The 13,282-nt window shown below is 50.2% G+C and overlaps 1 protein-coding gene across 6 annotated transcripts in view; it reads left to right on the forward strand.

The window, feature by feature from the left end:
• LOC135913678 (regucalcin-like) overlaps positions 1-13,282 on the forward strand; it is a 53,555-nt gene that overhangs the window by 4,122 nt on the left and 36,151 nt on the right. For 3 of the 6 annotated variants that reach the window (XM_070530048.1, XM_070530051.1, XM_070530053.1), the window contains exon 1: positions 6,553-6,912. The exons of 1 other annotated variant lie outside the window; for it this stretch is intronic. The gene's annotated coding sequence lies outside the window, so the exon portion shown is untranslated. Of the gene's footprint in view, positions 1-6,298; positions 6,390-6,552; positions 6,913-13,282 lie in introns of those variants that run through there. 2 more of the 6 variants (XM_070530050.1, XM_070530049.1) reach the window with 2 other exon arrangements.

The raw sequence follows: 13,282 nt of genomic DNA on the forward strand, positions 1-13,282 counted from the left end.
ACTGCCCTCGGGTCTGTACCCTTGGGGTGTCTGCGGTTTTGTGATGTGGTTGTGTGTTTGCGGGATTTCTTTCCTAACAAGTAGTTAATCTTTGGGCTAGTAGGGAGCTCGCATGGTCTCCTGCTGCTTCAATATAGTGGATGTCATTGAGGCTGTGTTCGTTGAGGTGATCCCCTGTGGCGAGAAATTCTACTCTGGGACCGAGTGAGGGACATACGTTATTGATTTGTTGGTTCCCTTTGCAACAAGCTGCTTCTGCTTGGTGGCCTCGTGACTTCGGCTCTGGAATGGCACTTATGATTTAGTGGTGTTGGGGTGCCTTTTTGCTCCCGGATGTTAATTCCTCTGTGAGCTGTTGGGTGGACTTTTCAACTCCTGTGTCAGGTAGTGCATTAACAGTACGAACGTGTATTACTAATGGGAGTCTGGTGTTGGAAGAGTCTGCGCGCGCAATTTCTCCTTCATCTCGAAGAGTGTTTCGTACGTAGATGCTCCCAATTTCGTGGTTATGCGGAGCCTGAGGGTATTGATTTTCTCGTAAAGGTGTTTTTTTTTCAGTCGATGAGCAGTTGAGTCGCAAGCACCACCGTCTGGTAACGCTGAGGTGGGCTCCTGCTGAGTTGCTCTTCTGAGTGGTTGCGGGTCTTTTTTTTTATGCGAAGCATATTACGAGAGCTCAACCCAGCTCCTCAGGCGCGGCGGTGTCGCCATGAAACCACGTGACACCGTGACGTCACGACAGAGGAGAAGTGGCTTTGGCTCAACTCTTGCAAGACGGGCTGGGTGGGAATCGAACCAGCGTCTCCGGAGTGTGGGACGGGGACGCTACCACTGAGCCACGAGTACGACGCTTCAAAGCGGTACAAAAGCGCCTCTAGTGAATGCGGTGTTGCCTTAGAAACGAGCTGTTTCTAAGGCGTGCGTCTCTTGCTCAGGCGCACATTTCGTTGCCACGCCGAACGCTGCTTTGCTCGACGCTCACCGCGTCCAATGCGGGGCGCGTAGTCGCTGCCCTGTAGCCCATTGTCTTACACCCCTTGGCGGGTCGACGGGAACGCTGTCGCGTTCCACTCTTGAAGGCGAAGCAGAGTAACGCATGAGTTGTTTCTTCGTCTAGCCGAACCAAATATAGCCAAGCAACAGCAGTTCACCAGGCTAAACAGTCGTTCAACAACTAAAATAAAGGCTAGTATGCTTCGCACCCTGGGCTTAACCTTACCTAAGCCACAGCCATTTTTTTTTTGGTTAAGGGGTGGGGGCTGTTGGGCTGTATTCCCTCCATTTCTCCGTTCTTTTTCTTACCCACTTTGGTCCATGGGTCTGCACTTGTTTCTAGTTCTTCTTTCTTTTGCGTTTTCTTGGTTTTCATAATGTGTTTGGTAGCTCCTATGACTGGGTGGGAAAGGGGGGTCCTGTTTTTCTAATAGCATTTTGTTGTTGTTTTTTGCTTTCAAGAGTTTCACAGTTTTTCATTGGTGGGTGTTGCATCTGGGTCGCAAGCTCCAAGGGTAGCATTGGCCTGGCGGCCTGGGGCACCGCTGGAAGCATCCGAAGGTCCCAGCAAAGGATGAGTCGACTGCTAACAGAACAACTTGTTTATTATAGCATCGCCAAAGAGCGTCCGGTCAGGTCAACCGAAGTGGAGAGACGGGAGAGCACGTTACTCGACGGAAGAAATCGGAGCCTCTCTTGGCGTCCGGGGGCAGCTGCTTTTATACTCTCGGAGTTGAGGGCATGAAGGAATGGCTCTGGATGGGGCGCACGTGACGGCGCCGCTCGGGCACGTTGAGACGAGTAGTGACGCATCCGCCGGGCCGGCGCCGGTGAGACCTCCTCGCTTCACAGTTGGGGAGCTCTTCTCCCCGGCTGCCGCGCTTTGACAAGCGTGGGCACCAACATGCACACACACACAAGCACACACGAAGAAACGTGGCATTGAAACATGCCTGGACGAGCTTGGCGGAGTGGCGTTGCGGCAACGCTGAACGGGCCAAAATGTCCGCCGCTTTGAACGAAGCCCCGGCGTCCGTTGCAGCCGCGCCAGCTATACCGCGCGTCGTAGGCGAAACGTAACATGGGGTACTTTCTCTCTTGCTGATGCTTTCGAGCTTGGCTCGAAGCACTGTCACCTCCTCTGACAGCCGTTCGGGTTGTTCTTGTTCGGCTTTTAGCAACTGTAGTATTTCTTGTCGTTCTGCTTTCCCCTCGATCTCCGGCTTTTCCCACTGTGTTTTCCTACTCAATGTTGCGATGTCGAGGCTACACTCGGGCCTCACCTTTCTTTCTTGTTGCGCTATTATCGCATAAAGTGTAGAAATCTTCATGTAGAACTTGCACGTGAAGCTCTTACCGTGGGCCTCCTCCATGAAGCAGATTGGGAAGTCCTCCACGAAGAACCAGCTGTCGCAGCCCCCGCATTGAACCACTGGCTTGTCGTTCATGGCCATCTTCTTAGACTTGCCGCGGTGCGGTCTGTCCATGTTGCTCCTCGCGTCCAGAGTCGGCTGATAGGCGCGCGGCCGGCACGCACTTGTTCGCCCCTCTCCCGAGGGCTATGGACGCTCCGTAGTCGACTTAGGCCTAACACGCAGATGTGGCTGAAAGGCCTCGTCGCGAGCACTAATTCGTAGGTTGAGGCACAGTTGTGGGTGTAATAGTCATTCTTGGAGTACAAAAGAGAGTCCGGAGCAGCCCTTGGACGCAGAATTAGCGCTCACTAATCCCGCGACGAGCACACAACGACACTCCACGCTCGCAAAGTGTCACAAGTTCTCGCCGGCTCGAGCGATGGCGACATGCTGCGTGACCAAGCCGGCACGAAGCCCCTTAAACTTCGTAAAGTAGCACCACGCTTTGAAGAATGCCACCTCATACTCGAGCGCTCTGGCCGAGACCGACGCAGCGTCGCTATTGGCCTAATAGCATCACCTGGGCCCTCGCGCCATGCTTCAGCGCCATTTTTGCTCGAGAAACGTCTACTGAGCGGCGAGGAGCGCATGTTGGTGCCGTGGCTACACTCGAGGAGTGTAGGTGGTGCCACAGTCAAGGAGGTAGCGTGAAAGAGAGGAGAAACGAGGAAGAGCGAAGGCGGAGGAGGAAAGTGTCGCTACTTTACGAAGTTTAAGGGGTTTTAAGCCGGCAGCGTCCTGAGCGCCGAGGATGGCCACGGATGGTCGTCCGCGGCAGTCGGAGTAACGCTTCTTTCCGCAGACGCCATAAGTCGGCGTTACTCCGCCATCGTGCCGGGCCAGATTCTTCCCTCTTGTTTACACTTCTCGCCTTCGGCGCGCTACAACCGGCGCAACCACGCCGTGCTGCGCGCCGTAGCAATCTGAACAATGGTCCAATCATGGCGTATTCCATCGTGATACAACCTAGGGCAAGCCCATCTGCAGTGTATGAGAACAAAGACGCATGCTGGTCATGGCTTCATTCGAATCGTTTCGCTTTGTTGAACACGTTTCGGGCGACCACTCACAGCGGAGAAGTGACGAGACATAGCGCACCGACGAACAGTCCGGCAGAGGAGAACATCGCTACGTGTTTAAATACACTGACCGCTACCTGAGGTATAGTGTTCTCACGGTTCACGGAAACAAAGTTCCGCGGTGCGGAGCAGTAAGCGCGTATGCGTGCGGATAGCGCGTTGACCGGGCCTGCTTATGTGCAGGCGTACGTTCTTCTGTCAAGTCTTGTTCACTCTTGCACCGCATACGCCAACCTTCACTTCCCTGCGCCCCTCGAGCACACACATAAGAGTACTGCAGTAAAGGGGGTTCGTCCCTTCATAACTCTCACCAGCCGCTTCTTTCCCATTCTTCCACATGGCTGTTTTACGTGCCGCAAATGAATCATCCGCTGTTAAAGGGAGGAACGCTGTACAGCTGTCACTGACGTGTAAGGTGTTTATTGTACATAATCTGAAGCACAGCGGTTTCCGTCTGGGATGACACGTTGGCATAAATCCACCGAAGACGGGAAAATATCCCCACGTTGTTCTTCCTCGGTGGTATGGTGTATGGCGTTGCATACGCGCTCGTTTCACGCTTTTTATTTCTTCCAGTCCTACCTGGCCACAAAAACAGCAGCGAGGAACACAGTCTAGATAAGATGGCGGAACAAAAACATGGATGCTAACGCAATCCTGCACACCCGACGCCTTTGCCACAAAACTAAAGTCATGGAGCAACACGTGTGAGCGACCACTACCATAACAATGGCGTCATTGTGGGCCGAGAACATGGCCGCTACAGCAAAATAAAGGGAAAAAAGAGAAAAAAAAAGATAAAATACAATGTAGCTTTTTCCACACTTTCTCGTAGCGCGCGGAGGAGGTAGGGCCTCTCCTCAGTTTTTTTCCTTCCTCCATGGGTTCACTTCAAAACGCGTTCGTGTGCTGTGGTGTGGTGTGGTGTGGTTTGGTGTGCTGCGCTGCGCCGTTTCGAACATGCACTATACCTATTTTAAGATTGTGGCTAGTTTCATCTCCAACCAGTCTGCTTTGCTGGTAGCCATTTTATGCTTGCGTCTATGTACGCGCGATTACGAGAGTGCCATAATTTTTTTCTGGTACCGGTGTATCAGTCGTCATAAACCATGCCGCAAGCAACGGCAATGCTTTATATAATCCATAAGTCTTCCAGCAGAAGTGGATTTCGGCCGCATCAGACATGACAACAGTTACAAAAACCAATCTGTTGACAAAAAATATGATAGTGAAGAAGCCTAGTAGCTACCACATAACGTGGACAAAGGTGTGGATATGCTTGTGGAAGCACAAAAGACTCATCCAGCTCCTAACCGAATAGGTGAAGTTACCTCAGTACGCAACAAAGAATTGTTTCTTTAATAAATAGGCATAAAATACGCAAAAAATGGCGGCTTATTGAAAGAAGCGTGTTAGACCACCGAGCACAGCATGAAGGCCAGAGAAACATTGCTGTAGCACCTGACCCCTTGTCTGTTGAGATCGATTATGACTGTGCTGTCTGTGTTGAAAGAGCAAGAAAAAAAGATAAGATCATCTCAGAACTCACAAAATGCGGACAGAGAACGGCTTGGTCTATAACACCCTTGGTAGAGACCTGTAAGCGCAGAAGTATACACGGAATCATAAAACGAAATCGAGGAGAAAATTGCTGAGATGGTAAGGGCCAAAGAACACAAGGCCATTGCATTGGATAAACATGGGTGAAATGGAGCAGTAGATGACACCTTTTTCAGAAGGAGAAGTACGGCACGGAAGAGGGGGCTCATTGCTACATGCCTGGTTTGGTTGTGCAGGCAAGAAGCTTACGACATTTTGAATGAACCACACACGATAAGTATTAATTGAAGAATGCTAATAAAAGGTCGTATTGCAATGTCCGCAAAACAGGGGTTGCCCCAAGAACTATTATATGAGTTTGTGTGTGTCAACAAAATAGACTTGCCACCATTGCTTTGTGTTGCTTCAACACGGTGAATATTAGTCGCATAAATAGTTCGCAACGATGTCGCACGTGATATCATTTCTAGCTTTGCTTTGTGTGTGGCCTTGCGAAGGCATACTGTTATCCTCACGCAGCTTTTTTATTGAGAGTGCTCGTTTAAAGTTTGCATTTCGAACACCGAATACAGGGTACTGAAAGTAACAGTAATTGCGAATAGATATGCATGCTATGAATGTTGCTGAGTTCTGGTAAAGCGTTTTCGCTAAAACCCTTTTTGTGACGGGGGCTACTGTGATGAAGTGGACTCATTCGCACGATGCATTCCCACCAAGCCGACGCCACAAAGTGGACCGCGCGACCCCACTGTGCCAGCGGGAGCGAACCTTGCCTGTGGTAGCGCACGCACTCGAACGTGGAAGCAGGAGGTGACCGGTATCGCAAATGCAGTAAAGGAGCAAAATAGTCCACGTGGACAAAGAGAGACGGAGCTGAGAAGAGGAGCACGGAAGACGCGTTGGCTTGGTCGGGCGTCAACGCTCGGAAGGCCAAGAACTGTGGGAGGCATCCGGCGGCGCACCAACGCCCGAGGGGACCTCAAAGTGTCGCATCGCCCGCTCCCATCATCCAGCAGATGCACAACAGTCCGAACTAGCCTTCGAGTGGCGCCGCCACGCGGGCTTCGTGACACGAAAAATCGTGAGCGTGGTGTGCCCATTCAAATACTGCGTAGGGCCGCACCGTGTCCTTTTCTCATGTCCAATGCTTTGTGTTCTTGTAATTGTCCTTTTGTACTTGAATATATGTGTGCGCTCCGTACGTATCGCCGTTTCTTCCTTGCTGCATTCGGAGACGTCTCGGACTCCTACCACTAACCCTGCTACGCAAACCAAATCATAAGTGATGTTTCAAGGAAGGAACCCAGCTACTACTTCTAATATTTCTACGGTCCGCTTCTAGGTTAGTCCCATATTCTGCATATGTGGCCACTGTAGTGCATCATCACTACCTACCCTCATTTTTTGCTCTGCCTCCCGCCTCTTGGCCAATGCCCAGTTGTGGGTACGGGCCAAAGTTTGGAATCAGTATCGGCATTAGCGAACCAGCCAGCCACGCGCTCGTCGCCGGCCATTGAACGTGAGTGTTAATCCTTTCTGCGCACAGGTGCCCTGCATACAGCCATGGAGGAAGAGCACACCGCCTCCACACCTGTCGCTTCAGCCGCTGCCTCGGACGCCGCCGTTTCCCCTACCACCGCCGCCACCGCACCTATCAGTGCCCCGAGTGAGGCTGCACTTTCTCCGCCCACAGAAGAACATACCGCGGAGATATCGACCACCGGCGGCGGGGGCAGCTCTACCCGCCGACGAAGCTCCAAGCATCACCGCAAAGGCGGAAAGAAACACCAAGAGAAAGCGCAGGCATCGGACATCGACCAGTCACAGCCACATCAGCCGCAGCAGCAGCTTACTGGCGCGGAGGGGTAAGCCATCGGCGACGCGTATCGCCACCTATTCTTCACCAATAACGAAAGGGTGAATCTGTCACGTAGAGGGTAGGGGACGCAGGCAGCCTCGTAGCCGATGGTGACCTCTTCATTAATAACAGCACTGATTGTTGTAGATTCATTGAAGTCTGTTTCTTTTATCCGGTGTTTGTGCGGCATTGGTTGTTCAAAATTAAGGTGCTAGAATATCAAAGTAGTTTCCAGAGCACAAGTAAATGTCTAAGTGTGAGGATACACGCCCTTTAAATATGTGCATCTGTTGACATAAATCATAAAGGCACCCTACTTAATGACGAAAACCAGGAAATTGCAAAAGTGTCTTTCAGTGAGCCTTAGCTTGTTTCACACATTTGTGCATAATTGCTGAGAACTGTAAGACTTGGCAACTTGAGCATTTTTCACAATTATGGTGCGGAGTGAAAACATGAGTCTTTGCGAGAACGGACCACCAATGTCTTTATTGCACTGCGCACTCATCTTGCGGGTTCATGATGACCGATGAAATCAATCAGGGTACACTAGTATGTCGTGGTATGCACAACTGATAATCACGGCCATATTGGACATGCCAGAAAGGTCCTTTCGTGCTATTTTCCTACAAAGTTTAGAACCGCTTTCCTACCACGAATATTTTTTTGCTTTGATGTTTCCTGGTCCCTGATATCCCGTTAGTATGCGATCCAACCAACACAACCAAGAAACGGCTTCGGCAGCAATGAGGATAGAGTGGCTCAAGGGCAAGCGAACGGCAGTGCGACCTGCACACGCGTCTGCGAAACGAAGCAAGCCAGCTCATTAGGTTAAATCTGTCAACGCGCCGGCTCTAAGCGTGCTGCGTGGCCTGGCTGAAGAGCATCAACGACGTACACAGGGTGTGCAGTGAAGAGATGGCGGAACAGACTAAGTCTCTCTCGTTGACTATGAACATAACGCCACAGCTATTCTGCGTTTTATGTGCCGTCTCATACAGCTGTTACAGTCCGGCCTTGGTTACCCTGTCCCTGCCATGCCAGGACTAATAGAAGACGCGCAACCGCTCTGCAGGAGAGGAGCTAACTCCCCTTCTCGCTGCTTCCTCAGGCTACGTCATTTGAATTTTTGCCGTTATCGGGAAGCGAAAACCCAGAGTCCGCGGACTGTGAACCTTATCCTGCGATGCATCGACTTCTGGTACGACCTCATGACTTCATGCCCTCACGAACACTGAAAGTCAGCTTCCAAACTTTTATATTTCCGAATTTCGACTGTATTGACCCCTCTGAAAGCGTACAGCAATGCCACCCTACTGGGCTATGATCAAGTGTGCCGTCCACGAAACGTCAACTTAAAGCACTACTTAATAAACCCTTTTTGCGATAGCATTTACATGGACACCCCAGGCACATTGCTGCCGTTGTCGACGTCGTCGCCGTGATGTCCCGTATAAATACCAAGGGCGATAACGTCACCATGTGCCGTATGCTACATGTGCAAGTGAAAGTGGACGAGGGTGAGCTCACGATTGTGGCTCAATCTTGCGCGCGAGGAAGGAAAATGGGCAGGAAGCGCACCGTCTTCCGTCGCGCAAGGCACCGGGGGGAGGGGAGAGGGAAGAGGGGGAGGAGGGTGCGTTTGACTCCGGCGGCTGCTGCGTATGACAGGTCCGCGCAGGTCCTATCTTGAAAGCGATCTGCGATGGAGACAGAGTGCGCCGACTGCTGATAGCTTCGTGTACACTGTGTTATCGCAGCTTAATATGGTTCGCGTTGAAGCGAGAGCTGGTATTAATCAATTCGCTCGCTGCAGCTGCCGCGCTTCTGGACTCCACCATCTTGACAGCAAGTTTCCACGGTCATCGAGTGATGTTTGTTCATGTTTGCCTGTGCGCGCGTAACACAATGTTTGTTAATTCATTTAGTAAGCGAATGTTTACCAGTTTAGTTATGCGGCTGATAAAACTAGTATCCTCACTTCGTATAGATGTATAGTAATTTGCTATAGCAGTCGATACTTCGCCTTTCGGGCGAAACTCTAACTTCTTTTTGCTACGCCGGCGGCCCACCAATCTAAGGAATACAAGCTTCGTATGCATCGTAGCCTGGTGCCATCAAAATTCTGGCCAATCGCTTCGGTAATACAAGAATCATCGAATGGAAATACTTTGCAAGTCTTCAAGTACCCAAACCAACGTGCTGCTGTGGGCCACCTACCGGACACCATGCCAATCAACGTGAGCGGTATGAAGGTAGTTGGATGATCGTAGCTTTCAGTGTTTTCCGCGCTTGCCGAGATTTTTTAAGGTCATTCCAAATGACATCACTGTGGAACAGTACCAATGGCCACTGCCACACTGGAACTTAAGCACTGTTCTCGCGTTCCAGCGGAATCGTGACTCATGAAACGACAGTTCCATCAGCCAAAAATAGATGGCGTCGAGAAGTCAAAGAGTCATGACAGTTACTGAACTCTCTGTGACTGGAAAATCTGTGAAAAAAATTATCGACAATGATTGTCAATGTAAGCGTACAGCCGAACGCTAGAAACATACTCTAGAAACATATTCGCCTAGAAACATTTCTAGAAACATATTCGCCTCATCAAAATAATGGTGCGCTCGTAAGCTTCTGCTTCTTGCCGTAACGATAGTGAGGCCACAATTTTATCACAGTGTAAATCCGTAGAAAACAGAGCTGCTAACCAGTGGTGGTAGCATAGATGGACATACATACAAGCCGATTGATGTGCATTGTCTTATTCAGCGGCGCGAGTGGAGTTGTTGAAGGCAACTGCCATTTTCCTCCCCTGCCGGAGTGTTCTCGCACAGCCTCCTCATGGGGTAGGGGGGCGGGAAGATATGAGTGCGGTCCTGCCGAAATGCTCCAACACGCCATAGAGCTCTGATGTGACTGCACGTGCGTTTCAGAGAACTCGGTGACGAATCCACCCGTGGCACGGTTCACGGCCCGCTCGGCCTGATCGAAAGTATACATGTCCTTTACCATGGCGCAGTCCATCCAGGGAGCTTTAAAAGAAAATCCTGGCAGTTTCGCCCCAAGGCCGAAACACTGACGGCGATGGCAAGGTTTGGTGATGCGCTCCAAACCCTCGGACGGTGTTCCAACTATGCGCGAGTCCGACTAACGCGGACATGACACACGTGGGCACACCATAATTTTTGGCGTCCTTAAATGATTTAACACCCCCTTTAGTACCTGTAGTGTCATCGCACAGCTGCCGCTATGCTGCCGGTACATGACCGTACCACATCACTTTGATCTTTGAGCAGTGTCATTGTGTTGCACTTGTAATATTTGATAGTCTGAGAAGATTGAAGATAAAATTCAACTGCTTTGATAGTTATGTTTGGTGAAATATGCTTGTCGGCTGCTTCCCCAAAAATTCTGAGGAATAATTTAGTCAAAGAACGTAAAACCTGATTCGACCAACTTTGGCGGTTGAATGGTATAGCACCTACCTTTACTATACGTCGTGCTTAAACATATAGCACATATATACCTAAATACATGTGGAGCTTCACAGCAACGTCAATGGCGAAAATTGGCTCGGAGTGACCATGTAAATTCCGTCGCAATAAAATTCTGGAGTCGCAGCCCCCGCACATGTTTACCCTCATAGATGAAACGAGCTCTTGCCTCTTCTCCACCCTTGAAAGGGTGCCGCACTAGATGAAGTCCGAACACCGATATGTTGGTCTCGCCCTTCTAGGGTAATTTGAAAGTAGAAGCTAGTTATTTCTGTGTGAAATATTACCGACGGCTGAGTAATGACGTCGTGACCTCAAATGCAATTCGTCAACACCATTGACACAAAGAGACCCATGGAGCAATATCTACACGGCAGAAATGGCCCTAATAAAGCCGTAGATAGTGAGACGGTAACCCTTCCTGTTCACCGCCATATGCCAACGGTAATAAATATCTTTAGTAAGATGGCGGCAGCCTAGTTCGTATTTATGCATCCTCTGCACTTCCGAACTTGTCCCTAAACCTCTCTAGCTCCGAACTAAGAAGGATATAAAAAAATTACTTTTTTCGGTTGAACACAGTAGCAAGACAGGATGTCCTTGCAATGGCGCCAACCACGATAATGGGAAAAAGAGGCAAACAAAGCTTTCTGCTTCGAAATGTGGGCTGCAGCATGTCTACCCTCGTGACGCCCGTCACGGCCAACGCATCCACGATCCACGACATCGGTCACGAATGCCGCTCGCCGCCTCGCATGCATGTGCTGCAGCTGCATTCCTCGCGAGCTATCTGCTTCTACGCATAAGCATTTCGCTTCCCCAACGCCCAGCAAATCTGAGTCTGTATTACAGACGCTGTCTGTCAGCGCCTCAGGTGTTGCTTTGTTGCAAAAAGGTGTAGTACGATAGTGACTTCTGGATTCGTCTGCAAATGTGTACCAACGCGAAAGCCGTGTAGACTAAATGATATTTGTACAAAAACTTTTCCTACCGCCAGGATGTTTTCGGCGCATTTTCATTAGGCACCACGTCGCACTTACGTCTCGGCGTCACTGAACATCATCGTATCCTTTAAGAAAACGCTCTTTGTTGTGTGATGGACCTTCACGCTCATTGGCGATCTCTCTCCCGCCGCAGCGTGACGCAAGCAGCTTCGGGCACGACGCTGCCGACGTCGCGGTCGCTGTCTTCGGACAAGACGCTGTCGCCTCAGCCACCGGCGAGTTACAACGGTGGCACATTCCTTGCGGTTTGACAATTTGGGTCACACCATTTACTTTCCCAGCCTAAAATGAAAGGTTTCATCCTACCCTCTCAAAAAAGCAGAAAAAAAGACAAAAATAATCTTTGACGATTATCTATGTCATCCGAAGCATTTCTGAAAGGTATAGAAGATGCAAATGTCTGCGCAAGCTTTTTTTCAATGCTTCTTTGCTATTTTATTTTCTGTGATGCTGCTTCAGCCGCACGAATGCTACCACCCGTTATAGATAGTCGCGGCCTGAACATACTAAAGTGCGAGATGTACTCAAAATACAGGTTGACCGCTCTCGTGGGACGCGTGGTCATGATGACACCGCCACGTCGAGTAAGTAATGTTCCTGGCATTTAGTGTGACGCCAAACACTCCCCCCTCGTAAACGGGGAACCACTAGTTTCGCCACAGTCCGAGAAGTCAAGGTCTAAATCTGGCCACGACCATGGCCGGGAGTCTCGCCTCTTTCGGGGAGTACAGTTTCGTCGCGTGCGGCCGCCTAAAACGCCCGTGGGCGAGGGACTTTTTCGGGTATGTCCGCCCCTCTCGACACCTAGCGCACGTGTGAGCTAGGTCTCTGAATCCCGAGGGGCGCGCATCCCATGCGGTCGCTAACCCTGCGTGATCGGCGCACATATATTTTTTTTTTTCGGAGACGAGACCACTGTCTCCTTGAGCGCGACCCTTCCTCTGACCTTTTTCGCTCTCGCTAGGCGAGCAAAAGATTCGAATTTAAAACAGCTTTCGTGCTGTGGGAATATTCTTTGTCCTGCAGCAATAATTGCCGTCTACCTATAGCGTGGATATGCATTCTGTAACGCTGCCCGCCCGCGGTACTTCAAGGCAGCGAACGGCATGCGTGCTATCGGGCAGTTTTAGAATAGCGTTTGTCGTCTGACGTGTACGTTGAACGCAAGCACATTTGCAATACGTTACGGTGGGCGTCGGTTCAAGAATTTTACTTCAGCGTATGGTAAAGCAAACGAAAGGGAGACCTTGGAACACAGGGCGTCGTCCGGTGCCTTGTGCCGCACGTATTCAAGTCAAGGCAATCCATTAACAACCAACCTGGCGTTGCTATGCGGACGCGTTAAAGTCAATTGACTTTAGAGGAAGGGAAAGCTCATTTCAATAGTTCGTGGTGATCAACGAGAGTGAGAGATTAGCCACCACGAGAATTCGCGCTGAAACGGGAACCATGGGTGCCGCCATGTTCTACAACGGTATTTCTTAGCGCGCGTGAACATTGCGAACGTTAAACTCTCGAAATAAGGTACGTTAGCATAGCGCGCATAAGCAGCAGAAACCCAATAAAGTTCGGAGTATGCGCAGGGAGGACAACGCTATTACTTTAAGTACGCAATGCGTTTACGTTTGCTTGCAAACGCAATTCTAGGACTGTCTTTCAATGTGACGTGGCACTCTTAACAGGAAACCAGCGAGCACTGAGTTTTTACCAAAGTAAACTGAAGCAAAACGAATGATGATTATTGGTGTGGGAAAAAGACGTATCCCAAAAGACGTCAACATTTTAAAGTGTTGAAGGGTAAAAGCATTTACGGATTCGAAAAACTCCATTTGCTGAATGTCTGTTGGCCACTGAGTCTGAACCTGCGGAGTGCCTGTTG

The sequence above is a fragment of the Dermacentor albipictus genome, unplaced genomic scaffold (genome assembly GCF_038994185.2).
Source record: "Dermacentor albipictus isolate Rhodes 1998 colony unplaced genomic scaffold, USDA_Dalb.pri_finalv2 scaffold_42, whole genome shotgun sequence".
NCBI classification, from domain to species: domain Eukaryota; kingdom Metazoa; phylum Arthropoda; class Arachnida; order Ixodida; family Ixodidae; genus Dermacentor; species Dermacentor albipictus.